A 6,657-nucleotide genomic window follows, 5' to 3' on the forward strand; every position below is an offset into this window, starting at 1 on the left:
CTTCTCCCTCTCCCACTCCCCCCGCTGGTGTTCCCTCTCTCACTGTCTCTCTCTGTCAAATAAATAAAATCTTTTTTAAAAAATGTACAACATTTAGAGAAAACAGAAAAGCAAAAGAGAAGAAAGTAAAAGTCCACTCTGCACGTGCTACTCCAAGAGGACTGCTATTGAGCCTGAATGCACTATTGCTTTTAGTTGACATTTGCCTATCTTTTCTTCTTCAACATTACTAATAAGACTTTTGGTCACCATTAAAAGTCTGAATTTTAAACAGCTTCTTGGACTGGTGGCTCATATCTTTCAACTTCAGCACCTGTCTCATCCTGCGTCATTTTTTCATAACTACCACCTTCATCATGAAGCCCCATGAGTTTTCCCCATACACACTCAGGGTTTTCAGCATCTTCACTTTTCAAACAAAGACATCGTGGAGTGGAGAAACAGACTGACAAGGCTTTTCTATGTCTTTTCCAGTGCTGTCTGGAATCAGTTTATTGACCACTTCTTTCAAGTCATTTGTTTGCACCTGTCAGGTCATGATTTCCATCAACTTCTCCTGGATTTGGCAGACCTGTTGGTGCTTATCGGGAGAGGTCTTCCAAATCTGATTATTGAGATTTTTTTTTTCTTAAGTAGGCTCCATGCCCAGCATGGAGCCCAATGTGGGGCTCGAACTCATGACCCTGAGATCAACACCTGAGCAGAGATCAAGAGTCTGATGCTTAACTGACTGAGTCACCCAGGCACCCCTGATTTTTGAGAGTTTTAGTAAAACCAACAACAAAGTAGAGAAAATAACCATGGGTAGTCTTGAAATCAAAATGGGCTTCAACCATGGTCTGCCATTTTGACCACGGAGCACATTTTGTCACTGGTAAAATCCACTGAATTTTTGGAAGTTAGGCAGCTTTTGCCCCAAACATCCTCAGTAATTAGCTTGGATTTTCTAAATGTAACTTCATCGTTCTGCAGATCAGCAAGGCTTACTTCAAAAACTCCACCCTTGAGGCCATCAAATGCAATTTTGATTCCTTGAGTGCTCTAGACTAGTGTTTTTATTTCTTATATTGAACACAGCTGGTGCTTTCACATCATGCCATATTTCTAGAAAATGGATTAGCCACTTTCTTCTTGGCAACCTTTTTGCTGCCTTTCGTAAAGTGCTTGTTCTTGCGTACCGCCATGGTGCTGCTCATACAGCCAAAAGGGTTATTTGCCTATCCTTTCAAAAACTGGGAAAACACTCTATTCTTGGTTAACTTGCTAATTGATTTCTCTGAAACTCAGTTTCTTTAATGAAATATATCTGAGAGTTTACCTTTATATGTCTAATATTTAATAAGTTAGTATCACTAACATTTGATATTTGGTACCACTTACTAGTATTATAAACACTATACTCAACAACTTTGTTTATATTATCTTATTTAAACTTCACTATACCTTGTGAGTTAGGCAGTAATATTACTTCCATTTTTCAGCTGAGTAAACCAAGGCTTAGAGAGGTTAAATGATTTGCCCAAACAAGGTCACTAAGCTAAGCAGTCTCAGAATAGAAATCCCATCTCATTTCTGTCTGACTACAAAACTCAAACCACTCTGCTGTAGTTTCTCCCTCAAACTTTTCCCCTAATACTTTTCATAAAAGCAAAATGTCATTTTTAAAAAACTTTCATATTTAGAGAAGTTGTCATATTCCAGTTATTAAAAGACTAACCTAATTTACCCACACCTCTGTTCAATTCCTTTGAAAGTTTTTTGAAGTTAGTGTCTCTAGGCAAAAATATTAAGATCTAAAGGAAATATACATGAATAAAATTCTTTTCCTGCTGAAATAAAACCGTGGAGGTTACTAGTGATTTGCCTCATTTTGAAACTGGAACTATCATCAGAAAGCCAGTTTCCATTTATATAAAACTACATAATATTGTTTCTGATTATAATTTCTGTAAAGTTATAATCAATTGTTACAGTTGAAAAACTCAAATTTTATCAGCTAAATTTCCTGCTGTTGTATAGTTTTATTACAATGAATTAAAGGGCTAATCTGGGAAGAAATAGCAGAGCTATATAATCATGACATGTTAGAATGGGAAGAAATTTGGAGGCCTCTTTGCCCATTCTCCATATTTTAGAGAGGAAAAAACTGACGCCCAGAGACTTAAATATTTCTGTATCTCTTAAGTTGTCATAGTACACAAAGTGTAAGATTAAAGGTGTGTAAAAAGTGATTTCATTTGATAATTAAGACAGTCTTGCAAGTATATTTAACCAAGTTCCAAAACTGAATCAATAAGAGAAATGGATTAAAAAAACAAAACAAGGGGTGCCTGGCTGGCTCAGTCAGAAGAGTGTGTGGTTTTGATCTTGAGGTTCATGAGTTTGAGCCCCACATCGGGTATAGAGATTATTTAAATAAATAAATAAACTTTAAAAAATAAAATGAAACAAAACAAATGACACCCAAATAACAAAAAGCATAATACCTGGTACATAAAAAATGCCTAGTAAATATTTGTGAATGAACAAATGAATAAAAAGATTTTATTGCTTTCATTTTTCAAGTTCCCTCATAGTCCTTGAATTCATATTTTATATGCTATAATAATGTGTATATGTAATTTGTTACTTTGCTTTTTGCACTTGAGTTATAGTGTCAATATTTTTCCATATCATTATAAAATATGACTATAACCTTTTATTTTTTTAATTTTTTAATTTTTTTAAAAGATTTTATTTATTTATTTGACAGAGAGCGAGCGAGAGCAGGAACACAAGCAGGGGGAGTGGGAGAGGGAGAAGCAGGCTTCCCGCCGAGCAGGGAGCCCGATGTGGGACTCGATCCCAGGACTCTGGGATCATGACCTGAGCCGAAGGCAGACGCTTAACGACTGAGCCACCCAGGCACCCGACTATAACCTTTTAAAGTACCTATTGAGGTTACAACACTTCTGAGATTCCCAAATGACTGTTAACCAGGGTGAACCTCAGTTTGGGAGCCCTCCCTCATTAAGGAATAAAATACAAAAATGTATTACTTTAAGAAATTCTTACAAAATAAATGAAAAAATATCTAGTTCTTTCCAAAGGTCATTTCTAGGGCTTTGGAGGGGCCTGTGCATTAAAGGGCCCTGAATCTTCATTAGCTTCATAGTATACCCGCCTCTGTTACTAACCAGACTCCATCTTCGTGGTGGTTATGATACAGCTTGAACGTTTTTCAGAAGTTTACTAAAATTTTAGAAATATACATCACTTTGATAGTGTTAGAAATTCTTTCTATCCAGCCAACCTGGAATCTATTTCAGACCTTGTTATAAATTTGGTGGCTTTTAATTATAAGCAAGTCTCTTAACTTCTTCAGGCCTCAAATTCCTCATCTGTCGAATGGGCTTAGTGTCTATCTCAAAGACTTACAAACGAAAACAAAGATAAAATACTTGGTACAGTTCCTGGCACAGAGTAAATGCTCAATAAATATTAACAACTATGGTTACAGCAATAGTTAAAACATTAACTTACCACGTATAGGAAACTCCTATCTCCATTATAACTTCCCACGTTGACTGTAGGTCAAATAAGCTGTAAAATGAATTTCAAAGAATTGTGCAGATTCAATTTTTTATTACTTTAATTTTTAAAGGTGTTATTATGAAAAGTAATAACTACATAACAGAACATTTGGAAAATAGAGAAAAGGAAAAAAAAAAGCATCCATAATTTTACCAGACGTTATATTTTCTTGTTGTGTTTTTCTCCTTAGTGCAGATGTTATTTTAAAAATGCTTGAAATAAGTATACCCAATTATTCTCTTTTCACAGAGGTTTGATATTATGGCATCATTGTTGTCAAATACATGGCAGATCTCAAATATCTTTTACATAAAACTTTTAGAAAAATCAGAATGAAGAAAAGGTACATATTCTACTGCTGTATTTCCACACTTATTTTTAAATATTCATGTTTTGACAAGGTTATGATGGTAGCATACATAGAATTTAATATTCTGCACTTTTTTCTTACATTATATCACAAGCCTTTCTCCATACTGCTACATGCTAAGGCAACATTCATAGTAACCGAAGTACCTGAAGCCAAGGTTTAATTTCCTAAAATTCATACAACTGTATGTGAAGAAAGTAAGGTAGGCTAAGGTGTGGTAAGTCAGAAACTCAGAGTAAATGCTTTTGGTTTGCCTGCAACTGGAGATAGAGAAGTTAGAACTCAGGAATTCTTGCCTTCCAACTAAATGTCTTAAGTCAGGAAAGGAATATATAGCCCTATCAACATAATTCTAACTTGTACATGCACTTTTATTTCTTAATTTAATTTAATTTCTTCATTTCTTAATAGATGAGAAAGTGGTGGAATACTACTCAGTGGCAAAGACTTACTTGTCACAATGCTATTATTGGGGTTTTAGCTCTCAAAACTGGGTAAATGTACTCCCCACCACACCCTAAAGGGTCTTTCTTCAAAATTTAGCAAAGCGACACAAATCCTCACTATAAAGAACAAGTCAAGATCTGATCATGGTTGTCTGGATTCAGTGACATATGCTGTTGTAAAAAGGCTTTTACCTTTTAATTATGCTTTTGTGTTGATATTCATTAATTTCAGAGCACAAATTTTTCCCTTAAAGCTTCTTTATTCCTTTAATATTGTCCTGCCATAGTAAATCAAGCCACATTTTATTTATTTATTTATTTATTTAAGATTTTATTTTGTTTTATTTTATTATTTTTAAAGATTGTATTTATTTATTTGACAGAGAGAGACAGTGAGAGAGGGAACACAAGCAGGGGGAGTGGGGGAGGGACAAGCAGGCTTCCCACTGAGCAGGGAGCCTGATGTGGGGTTCGATCCCAGGACCCCGGGATCATGACCTGAGCCGAAGGCAGACGCTTAATCACTGAGCCACCCAGGCGCCCCTAAGATTTTATTTTTAAATAATCTTCACACCCAACGTGGGGCTCAAACTCACAACCCCAAGGTAAATAGTCACATGTTCCACTGACTGAGCCAGCCAGGTGCTCCTCAAGCCACATTTTAAAAACTGTAAAATATACACTGAGGAAACAATCCATATGTCCATTGCCAAATGAATGGATAAACAAAATGGGCCATATACATACAATGGACTATCATTCAGCATTAAAAAGGAAGGAAAATTTGATACATACCACAATACGATGAACCTTGAAGACGTGTTAAGTGAAATAAGCCAGACACAAAAGAATAGATATTGTATGGTTCGACTTGTATGAGGTATCACAGAGACAGAAAAGAAAATACTGCTTAAAAGGGGATATGGGGGAGGAGAAAGGGGGAATTATTGTTTAATGGGTGCAGAGTTTCAGTTTGGGATGTAGAAAAAGTCCTGGAGATGGACAGTGGTGATGGCTACACAACAATGTGAATGTATCTACTGCCAATGAACTATACACTTAAAAATGGTTAAAGTGGTAAATTATACATGTTTTATGCTAAATTTAAAAAAATCCCCCAATATAACATAAACTGAGAATAGTGTATTATACATACAAACATTTTCGGTTTAAGAAGTAATTCTAAAGCAAATACATGTGTCATTACCATCTAGGTCAACAAATAAAATACTATCAAAGGGTACCCCTGCGCTCCTCCCCAACACAACCTTTCTCTTCCTTCCTGAGTAATCACTCTCACTCATAATGTTTCTGACTAACATTTGCTTTTAAAAAATCAGGTTGTGATGTGATAATGCAGGCTAAATTAAACCAACATTACAAAAGCAATAGAGTATTTAAATTCCAATATTTTCCATACATGCAAAAAAATTTTTTAACTTAATAAGTTTTAAAGTGCCTTTTCTCCTGTCTTTCGCTCTTGAAACTTCATATTCTACAACTTATCATGGTTCTATAGTTGACCTCACCTGGAGTTAACAACAACAACAGCAACAACTCAACAACAATACTACTTCACTGTAGATTTTAGATTTTCATTCCTCCCGCTCTCCCTTGCCTCCAACTACAAAGAAACAATGATTTAAACCCTTTGTGCCCTTTTAGAAAATTACACAGATACCCCATTGTGGAACCCTATAATCCCTTCGTGGAAAGGAAGAGATTAGCATATGAATACAAAGCAAAATGAATCCAGAATACAAAATGATCTACTGAATTGTGAAGCTCTTGTATTCTTAAAAAATGTATTTATTTCCTCTTTTTGTATTGCCCCTTTAGTGGTCTCAGGGTTAAGGGAACTGATCTTCTCCTCTGGTTACCCGGAAAAGGATTTAAAAAAAAAAAAAAAAGCCAACAGATTCTAGGAGGTGCAAAACCAACAGATGGCTCCCAGAGCCAGTGGAATTGCCAGTGGAATCGCCAGTGGAATCTGCTACACTCGACGTGAGTTTGCTTGCGGGTGAGGAGTGTAGAAAGTGCTGTTCGCAGACTGCGCGGTGAAGGAGAGACAGCGACAGCAGAGAGCCATAGTGCTGACGTTGAAGGCCCGGCCCTGTGAGGTTGCACAGGGTAAGTGGCGTTGGCCAGGAGGCAGTGGCGAAGGGGAAGGAAAGAGGATTTGGGCTAGGGGCGGGGCCTGCGGCGCAGCGCGGCTCCTGATTGCTGGAGCGCCGCTGCCAATCTCGCAGAATCGCTCGGTTAACCAGT

The 6,657-nt window shown here is 36.7% G+C and overlaps 1 pseudogene; it reads right to left on the reverse strand.

Annotated features, from left to right (window-relative positions):
- Window positions 1-266: 266 nt before the first annotated feature.
- Window positions 267-1,184, reverse strand: LOC118554508 (small ribosomal subunit protein eS1-like; annotated as a pseudogene).
- Between the last annotated feature and the right edge of the window lie 5,473 nt (window positions 1,185-6,657).

This window comes from Halichoerus grypus, chromosome 2 (assembly GCF_964656455.1).
Source record: "Halichoerus grypus chromosome 2, mHalGry1.hap1.1, whole genome shotgun sequence".
Lineage (NCBI taxonomy): Eukaryota > Metazoa > Chordata > Mammalia > Carnivora > Phocidae > Halichoerus > Halichoerus grypus.